Consider the following 10,000-nt stretch of genomic DNA (forward strand, 5'->3'; position numbering starts at 1 on the left):
CTGCGAAAGAAGCATGCGATGCCATAACGCGATGAACGGTACTAGGAAAATAAAAGAGACGGGAGAAAAACAATCAAATACCGGCTAAGAGAAATCAAAAAAAGGAAAAAGACACTTCTTTTAACCTTCTATCATTCTCACAAGCTTTCTTATTCATGTGTTTTCTTTGACCCCGCAACTTTAGATTTTTTCTCTTCGCGCACACCACAGAAGAATCACCGACACACGACTCAACCACAACCACGCCCGCTACTCATCACGATAGATGCAACACATCACGCCCGTCACTAGGTCGGCTTTCGCCTGCGGCTTAGGATCGACTGACTCATGTCCAACCACTGTTCACATGAAACCCTTCTCCGCGTCAGTCCTCCAGGATCCCTCTGGAGTATTTGCTACTACCACCAAGATCTGCACCGACGGCGGCTCCGGGCAGGCTCACGCCCACAACCCTTCTACGCTCACCGTCGCGACCCCCCTACTCGTCGGGGCCTCAGCGCCGTCGCTCTCTTCGAGCTGACACGGACGTTATTCGCTCTGCCGACCGACGGCCCGGTATAGGCACGACGCTATAGCGCCTCCCATTTTAAGGGCTAGTTGCTTCGGCAGGTGAGTTGTTACACACTCCTGAGCGGATTCCGACCTCCATGGCCACCGTCCTGCTGTCTTTAGCAACCAACTCCTTTTCGTGGGATCCGAAATGTGCGTCGTTTAGGCGCCTTAACCGGGCGTTTGGTTCATCCCACAGCGCCAGTTCTGCTTACCAAAAATGGCCCACTGGGCGCTCAGATTCAAATCAATTGCCGCGGCCTCAATCAAGGAAAAAGGCCGGGCTTCTCACCCATTGAAAGTTTGAGAATAGGTTGAGGTCGTTTCGACCCCAAGGCCTCTAATCATTCGCTTTACCGGATGAAACTCCGTTTGTTCTCTTTGCGAGCACCAGCTATCCTGAGGGAAACTTCGGGGGGAACCAGCTACTAGATGGTTCGATTAGTCTTTCGCCCCTATACCCAACTCCGACGATCGATTTGCACGTCAGAATCGCTGCGGACCTCCACCAGGGTTTCCCCTGGCTTCGTCCTGGCCAGGCATAGGTCACCATCTTTCGGGTCCCAACGTGTGCGCTCTGGGTTCGTCCGGCCGACTCGACCAAACCCTTTTAAGGGGGAAAGATCTCGCGAGCATTCGGACGCCCTGGGGTTGCGCCCGCTCTGTTCGAGACGGGATCACCCCTCGCGGATGCACCCTCATCGGGGCCGCTTCACTTTCATTGCGCCTCGCGAGTTTAGTTTGATAATTTCTCGACGACTTGCGCACATGTTAGACTCCTTGGTCCGTGTTTCAAGACGGGTCGGGTGGGACCCGACTTCTACTCTCCGCTCTGGGCCTCCACAGGTTGAGCACCGCAACTTTTTCTCTTTTACAAAAAAAAGCTACGACACCTCCCGGGAGGAGACAGGTCACGACCGGGCAGTACTGTTGGGAAACGCCGCGCTCGTCATCGCGGCACCCGCGAAGGTAACCACGAAACTCGCTAACGGACGCCCCGTGTAACAGACACCCAGTCGGTCGCGGAGTCCTACTAGGCCCCCCACTTGCGGACCTTGGCGTGGCTATTGCGATCGCAGAACGACTTATGCAAGAGAGCCGCCAATTCAGGCAGTCTCCATGCAGCGTTAAGGGCATACAACCAAGTGCCGGGAGCGGGGACTTGTTCGACCTTCGAGGGCCCACCCGTTTAACCCCCTGAACGGTTTCACGCACTCTTGAACTCTCTCTTCAAAGTTCTTTTCAACTTTCCCTCGCGGTACTTGTTCGCTATCGGTCTCGTGGCGATATTTAGCCTTAGAAGGAGTTTACCTCCCGCTTAGGGCTGCACGCTCAAGCAACCCGACTCTTGGGAAGGGATCCGATGCACGGTCTCGGCTCGTCTTATCTACGGGCCTGACACCCTCTGTGGGTTGCTCGCCCCGTTCATGGAGACTTGGACGATAGATACCGGACAGACGCGCACGATCCTCCCGAACACCACATTCCTCGGCACCCGCTCAACCGGGCGCGAGGTTCGGTGCTGGGCTCATCCCTGTTCGCTCGCCGCTACTAAGGGAATCCTTGTTAGTTTCTTTTCCTCCGCTTACTGATATGCTTAAGTTCAGCGGGTAGTCTCATCTAAACTGAGGTCAGAATGAATTGTTTGTTTTCAAAAGGAGACAACACTTTATCTAGCTCGGCAGACTTTGGCGTTTTAAAGCCGGGAAAGATTGAATAATTGCCGGTTCAAATTTTTTTTTTTCGAAATAAAGCGAGTCTCTCGTTATTCGCAAAAATTAATTTACGAAAAGTGACAGGGCGTCCTGCGGCTTTTTGTATTGAAACAACGCGTCGTGCGCGAACCAAGCTTGCATAACGAGCGGTTAGAGTGAGTGATAATTCGCGGTGGTCGACACTTCGACACGCCCGGCGCACACACACAACTAAACTCGCGTTGAAGCGGTATATCGCGCACACGCAGCCGACACCTTGTTCGAGAAGATGTGTTTATTTCTAAAATTTTTTTTTGAGTTGGCTCAAAAATTTCCCATCTGTTTTGCCATCGAAAAAGGTTTCTTTTGAATAGAGAGGAAAAAAACAAAACAGGGCGAACCTTCTTTTATTTTTCCCCCTTTTTTGTATTTGAGGCATCGCGGACACTTAAGTCGCGCGGCACCCAGACGTTAGAGATTCGGGAGCTTTTATGCGGTCAGGCCGGGTGAAAAATAAATCTCGCCGCGACCCAACATGCAAAACCAAGACTGAAAAAATCTCTGTTCGTTCATCATTCGACCGACCCTCAGTCAGATGTGGCCCGAGCGAGAAGCTGGGCCGCCATTTACGTTCAAGATTTCGATGCTCCATGTGTTCTGCAGTTCGCATGGATTAGCGCACTTTGCTGCGCTCTTCATCGATCCACGAGCCTAGTGATCCACCGTTCAGGGTCGTATATAAAACGACATATTCGTTTTCTTCTCTCTTTTTCTCCAACCCGCCCAAGCAAATGAATGCGAGGGCGGAGAAAGAAAGCCAGAAAGAAAATGTTCCGATAAACACTCGTACTAGAATTTGGGTTTAGTGTGTTATTGTGATTTTGAATTCTTCCTACTTCATCGAGAGGGCGAAGGGCAAGCTTAAAAAACATTCGGTTTTCAACGGCATAGTGTCGGGCTTTGGAGTGTTAGTCTATACGACGCACACGCACGCAACCACGAGTATCTACGCCCGAAAAGAACGTCCAGAGTAAAGTCTCACACTTTCGTCCCCCACCGAGAATCAAAAAATCCCGAAGACGAAGAGAGAAACAAAAAAAAACAATTTCGATTGGGCGTATCCGCTTTAAACCACCGCGCATCAGAGCGCCTGATACCCGTTCAAAATCTTGATGTTTTTTTTTTTTCCGACTCTCCATCCACCGAGTTTTTATTTTTCAAAGTGTTTGATTTAGGGACTAAGACTTTATAAAATCTCCTTTATTGTTCCTTCGGTACTCGCGGCCCAGGCGGGCTATCGTATTCTTCACTCTACTAACGTCAACACTGTGAGCGCCGCTAAAGGTCGAATGAATCTATAGAGACATTCACCATCGAAGCAGGAAGAATTTGCTCACGGCCATAGACCAAATCGAAAGACTTTGTGTTTTTTTTTGAGCCGAGAGGAAAGAAAAATCAATTTGAAAAGGCGAATCCGCTTTAAACCACCGCGCATCAGAGCGCCTGATACCCGTTCAAAATAAATGATTTTCTTCCGTCAACCCACACATAGTTCATACGATGTCTTACGCCGAAAGACTTTTGATGGGGTTTTTTTGTTTTGCAACTTTTAGTTGTTTCGTGCTCAACCAAAGCCATATGCGCAAAACATTTGTCTTGTTCGTTTATGATCCTTCCGCAGGTTCACCTACGGAAACCTTGTTACGACTTTTACTTCCTCTAAAGGATCAAGTTCGACCATCTTTCAGTCTCGCCGTTGGTAGGCACCGCACGGGCAGAGATTGCTCCCCACTCGACGGCACCCCGACAAGCCCGTCCGAAGGCCTCACTAAATCATTCAATCGGTAGTAGCGACGGGCGGTGTGTACAAAGGGCAGGGACGTAATCGACGCGGGCTAGTGACCCGCGCCTACTAGGGATTCCTGGTTCATGGGGATCATTGCAGTCCCCAATCCCAACCACGAAGGAGGTTCAGCGGTTACCCGGTCCTTTCGGACAGGGAGAGTGAAACACGCTGATTCCTTCAGTGTAGCGCGCGTGCGGCCCAGGACATCTAAGGGCATCACAGACCTGTTATTGCTCACTGTCACGCGGCTGGACGCCGCTTGTCCCTCTAAGAAGACTGCGTGACGGACGCGAGAGCAGAAGGTATCGCCGGGGATGACGACGACCGAATAACAATAGAGCCAGCCCCCGCGAGACATTCCCGACAAAGCCCCGCCATACCTCATCCGCCAGGCAACCAACCCGTGAAGGCCGTACACCCGACGAACAGAGCACAACGAAACCAAGCCGAGAGATTGCCTCACTAAAGGAACCAGTCCCACCGAGACCCGAATCGCCGCCACCTGATCCCGACGCCTCCGTACTCCCTTCGGTTTCAATTGATAAAACCCGTCACCTATTTAGCAGGCTAGAGTCTCGTTCGTTATCGGAATTAACCAGACAAATCGCTCCACCAACTAAGAACGGCCATGCACCACCACCCACCGAATCAAGAAAGAGCTCTCAATCTGTCAATCCTTCCAGTGTCCGGGCCTGGTGAGGTTTCCCGTGTTGAGTCAAATTAAGCCGCAGGCTCCACTCCTGGTGGTGCCCTTCCGTCAATTCCTTTAAGTTTCAGCTTTGCAACCATACTTCCCCCGGAACCCAAAGACTTTGGTTTCCCGGAAGCTGCCCGTCGAGTCATTGGAGTAACTCCGACGGATTGCTGGTTGGCATCGTTTATGGTTAGAACTAGGGCGGTATCTGATCGCCTTCGAACCTCTAACTTTCGTTCTTGATCAAGGAAAACATTCTTGGCAAATGCCTTCGCTGTTGTTCGTCTTGCGGCGGTCCAAGAATTTCACCTCTGTCGCCGCAGTACGAATGCCCCCGTCCGTCTCTATTGACCATTACCTCGGGTCCAAAAGTAAAAGACCAGCAAAATCGGACCGAGGTCCTATTCCATCATTCCATGCTGCGATATTCAGGCGTTGGGATACACCTGCTTTGAGCACTCTAATTTGTTCAAAGTAAACGTTGCCGGCCGCCCGAGACACCCGGTGAAGGGCACCCCGAACGATTGACTGGGTGGAGCGAATCGAGTCAACTACGACCAAAATTTAAAAAAGAACCCGAAAGAACTTTCCAACTCTGGCCGCAGATACAACAACGACGCACCGACCACCACTCCGGCGATGTTGTCCGACCGTGAAGAGAGTCGGGCTTTGACACCCGGGCTCCCAGAGCGTGAAACGCAACACCCTTGATTCAGAGCGGCGCCGCCCGGCCGAAGACAGACATCCGACTACGAGCTTTTTAACCGCAACAACTTTAATATACGCTATTGGAGCTGGAGTTACCGCGGCTGCTGGCACCAGACTTGCCCTCCAATGGTTCCTCGTTAAAGGATTTAAAGTGTACTCATTCCAATCACGGGGCCTCGGAAGAGTCCCGTATCGTTATTTTTCGTCACTACCTCCCCGTGCCGGGAGTGGGTAATTTGCGCGCCTGCTGCCTTCCTTGGATGTGGTAGCCGTTTCTCAGGCTCCCTCTCCGGAATCGAACCCCGATTCCCCGTTACCCGTTGCAACCATGGTAGGCGCGTAACCTACCATCGACAGTTGATAAGGCAGACATTTGAAAGATACGTCGCCGGCGCGAAGGCCGTGCGATCGGCGTGAAGTTATCCAGAGTCACCAAAATTGGTACGGTGCGCGAGCCCGAAAGCCCGGCCCCGACTGGTTTTGATCTAATAAAAGCACCTCTTCTGCGAGCCCGAAAGCCCGCAGTCGAGGCTCGAGTGCATGTATTAGCTCTAGAATTACCACAGTTATCCAAGTAGGATGGAGTGGATCTAAGGAACCATAACTGATTTATTGAGCCATTCGCGGTTTCGCCGTCTAGCGGCTTGTACTTAGACATGCATGGCTTAATCTTTGAGACAAGCATATGCTACTGGCAGGATCAACCAGGTATTTCGTGTATGTTTGTTTGATATGCATCCGGCGAGTTGCGGGTTTTTATTTCGCCCACGCATCACCAAACACACACCAAATCAACACGTTTTTCGTTTTTTTTCTTTTTCTTCGGAAACTAAAATTTTTGATCGCAACGCCTGGCGTGTCACAGCGAGTCCCAGTGAAGAGAAACACCGATCCGATCCGTTTGTTGGATTTTTTTCATTTCAATTTCCAAAGTCAAAGACCATTCAACGGTCTATGAGCCCAAAGTGAATCGGATTCATTCGACCGGTCTTGATATATTCATCAACTTTTTTTCCCGTATTACGGTTTTCGACGGTCATATGTGGCGTGCTGTATGCTCATAAGTCAAGCCTGCTTTACTAAGCTGACAAGCATACATCTTTTAAATTTTTGTGGGCTCAGAGTTTTATTTTTATTTTTCCACCGCCGAGGCACACTCTCGCATCACCCCGCACGACACACACACACACACACACCTCACCGCTCAGCGGTCACACGAGGCAGAATTTTCCGCAAAGACTTTCGAAGAGAAAGAGAAAACTCGGAACAACCGCGGTCAGAGGCCAGCATAGAGGCATCGTATAGAAAGTCATGGGCGGAAAAAAACAAATCATTTCAAGTCGAGACAAGCAACCAGACTACCCCTATAAAAGTGCGCAATTCTTTAAGAGTTCACCGAAGAATGACCGAGATCAAGTATGCACGAAACGAACATATTCCAAGGGCAGCTGAATAAGCGATTCTGCGCCGAAGCGCGAGAAAAGCAAGCGGTACACCGATGGGGATCGTTTTTTTTATCGTGTTAGATTCGTTGTTGTCAAGCAAGGATTCTCAAAATGTTTTTTGCATTGCACCCAAGTTTCGTACTGATTACTTGTCGCAGACCGGTGACTGTCAAAAAAAAATTTTTTACGTTTTTTCTTGAGAGGTCACTGCCTACACACAACTCCGGGCGGGCCGTACACTCACAGCCGTTTGAATTCTCCCTTCGTGTGTCATGGCCATAACTGAGCGTACATCTTACCGGGCGCCGAGTTGATCTGGCTTGTTCGATGAACGTTCGGGATACGTACAATCGATATAGCTCCAACCGTAACTCGTTTGTAATTACGCCGGCCATACTCAGCGGGCGCTCAGCTCAGCTCTCGATATCTTCCGTCGAAGGGAAGTTCGTAGTAAAAGAGAGTCAGAGTCGACGCCACATTTTGCGGTCCTCGCATCTCATCCGATTTTTGAATTTTATAGATTTGCCATCACTTCCACCCAATTCTCTCGTATATTTCAATCTCTTGACTTTGTCCGACCGGGCCGTCTTCGCCCCCCTTCAACTCCGTCCATCTCCACTTCTGTGTTCCACACAACGAGCTTCCGTCAAACGGCAAAATGTGAAATATGCGCACGCCGCACGAAATAATTTGAAAGCGTTCTGTTTGGTGGCTTTTTTATTTTTTATCTCTCGGCTCACACACACACACACACATTTCCGCCTGAACGGTAATTTTTTTTTGATACGGTGTCAAAAAGTGAAAAGACGCGCACCATTTTCTTTTCTCTTCCGTATCGTCGCTGACGGTAAACGCTGATGGTTATGATGCCGTAAGTTTGGAAGAAAGAATCTTTCCCGTCTTGTCTTGTTACGGTAAAATAACAAAGAACAAGCGTCCGATTTCTCTCACAGACGGCCACAGACAAACCACACGTGCCGAAGAAACGAAACGTCCGAAACCAAAAAAATGTTTGACGCGCGCACCTCTTCTGAACTTTTCGACCAAGAGTCGTTGGATCGAGTGACGAGCTTCTCAGCTGTCGCACCAATCGGTGAAGCGGGCGTTTGAATTCCCGTCCACATCGCGGTTCGGATATATTTTTACATATACCGACCATCGGAAATTTCGAAAACGGTTTTACCGAAGGAATGATATTTCACACACCGACAGCTCATCGAGTTCGTCTCCGTTCAACGGTTTTTTTTTTTTAAGACTTTTTGATCGCATGGGGCTAAACTGGTTAGAGCAAAGCCGCGATCCAAGCAGTGAAAAAAAAACAAAGACAGTGCAAGCGCGATCGAACGGAATCGAAACTAAAATCATGTGAAGTGGCGGGCGGAAAGGAGCTCAGCTACGGTGGAAATGAAACTACAACTAACGCCGAACCGGACAACTTCCCATTCTGCGTCTTCGTTTCATTTCCCAAAGCTCCCCGTCGATACCAAAGTTTTTGCGTCGAAGCTACTAAAGAAATTTCGCGCTTTCCTTTTCGCCTCTTTCGCCTTCCCTTCGATATCTATCCAACCACCGGCTTCGACTTTATTTCTTTCACCCGTCTATTCGCCCGATAGTCGACGGTCGGCCATTCTTTGGTATCGGCCAGGCGGACTAACAAGAAGTAAGACTCGTTTGAAAAATTTGGACCGGGCTTTACAATCGCTGCTTGTCGTAATGTCGCAAATTTGAAAAAAATTTTCAATTCGAGAAACCAAACTATTCGACACTTCGAAAATTTTTGGGACTCTGAAAATTTTTCCGAGTTTAGGAATCGAGACCTCTTCTATACTAAGGAAAACCACTAATGTTCCGCCGCATAATGTCTCCGTTTTCCGGCTCATTTTTAGCGATTGGACGGGGACATTGCCCCATCCAACCGCCAGCCGACTTTCAGGAACCGTCGTTTTCAAAGTTGGGACTTAGAAAATTTTCGACGAGTGGGAATTTTTTACGGTCGCAAGTCATCACGACACGCCCGACCAACCCATTTGAGAGCCGCCACGCCTCGACGGTGTGACGGCTTTTTTTCGAATCGACGGGTCTCGCTCACTCTCTCTCTCGCGCCGACCAGAGGCCGGGCGAGAGAGTCGTTGCCAAACACCGTCGTCGGAAATGGGAGAATTTGAGTGGGAATTTTTTACGGTCGCGAGTCATCACGACACGCCCGACCAACCCACTTGAGAGCCGCCACGCCTCGACGGTGTGACGGCTTCTCTTTTCGAATCGACGGGTCTCGCTCACTCCTCTCTCGCGCCGACCAGTGGCCGGGCGAGAGAGTCGTTGCCAAACACCGTCGTCGGAAATCGAGAAATTTTCATTTCCATTTCCATTTTTTTTCATCGGCCTTTATACGTCCAAGTCCCGCCAACCACGTCACTACCACGTCGTCGGGACTTAGAAAAATTTTTCAATTTTTCGGACTTAGAAAATTTTTCAACTTTCTTTTTTTCGACAACCTCTTCCCTATATAGGAAAGTAGTGGATGTTCCGGGCAGTAACTGTACGAAAAAGTCGATTTCCGAATTTTTGCCGGACTTTCACCTGAGCTCAGGCCGGGCCGCCCGCTCAACTGCCGCCCGGTCACCACCAAAAACCGGTCTTGGAAATTTTCGGACTTAGAAAATTTTTCAACTTTTTTCTTTCTCGACAACCTCTTCCCTATATAGGAAAGTAGTGGATGTTCCGGGCAGTAACTGTACGAAAAAGTTGATTTCCGAAATTTTGCCGGGCTTTCACCAGAGCTCAGGCGGGGCTTACCATCACACCCGCCGACCGGTCACCACCAAAAACCGGTCTTGGAAATTTTAGGACTTAGAAATTTTTTCCAACTTTTTTCTTTCGCTCTTTCTCGCCATTTTTAGCCGTCTTTGCTCGTCCCAGTGCCGCCTATAGCTTCACTATCCGTCGTCGGGACTTAGAAAAATTTTTCAATTTTTCGGACTTAGAAAATTTTTTCAATTTTCATTTTCGACAACCTCTTCCCTATATAGGAAAGTAGTGGATGTTCCGGGCAGTAACTGTACGA

At 49.5% G+C, this 10,000-nt stretch overlaps 3 non-coding genes across 3 annotated transcripts in view; all 3 read right to left on the minus strand.

The window, feature by feature from the left end:
• Positions 1-2,183, minus strand: part of LOC124319212 — a 4,577-nt gene extending 2,394 nt beyond the window's left edge. Inside the window, exon 1 of the ribosomal RNA XR_006912907.1 lies at positions 1-2,183. This exon is cut by the window's left edge and continues 2,394 nt beyond it. This is a non-coding gene — a ribosomal RNA (large subunit ribosomal RNA).
• Positions 2,184-2,824: 641 nt separating this feature from the next.
• On the minus strand, positions 2,825-2,977 carry LOC124319220. The gene has a single exon (XR_006912915.1). It is a non-coding gene; the product is annotated as a 5.8S ribosomal RNA (ribosomal RNA).
• A 930-nt stretch (positions 2,978-3,907) lies between these two features.
• Positions 3,908-6,202, minus strand: LOC124319209. Its single transcript, XR_006912904.1, has one exon. It is a non-coding gene; the product is annotated as a small subunit ribosomal RNA (ribosomal RNA).
• Between the last annotated feature and the right edge of the window lie 3,798 nt (positions 6,203-10,000).

The sequence above is a fragment of the Daphnia pulicaria genome, unplaced genomic scaffold (assembly GCF_021234035.1).
Source record: "Daphnia pulicaria isolate SC F1-1A unplaced genomic scaffold, SC_F0-13Bv2 h1tg000137l, whole genome shotgun sequence".
In the NCBI taxonomy this organism is placed as follows: Eukaryota; Metazoa; Arthropoda; class Branchiopoda; order Diplostraca; family Daphniidae; genus Daphnia; species Daphnia pulicaria.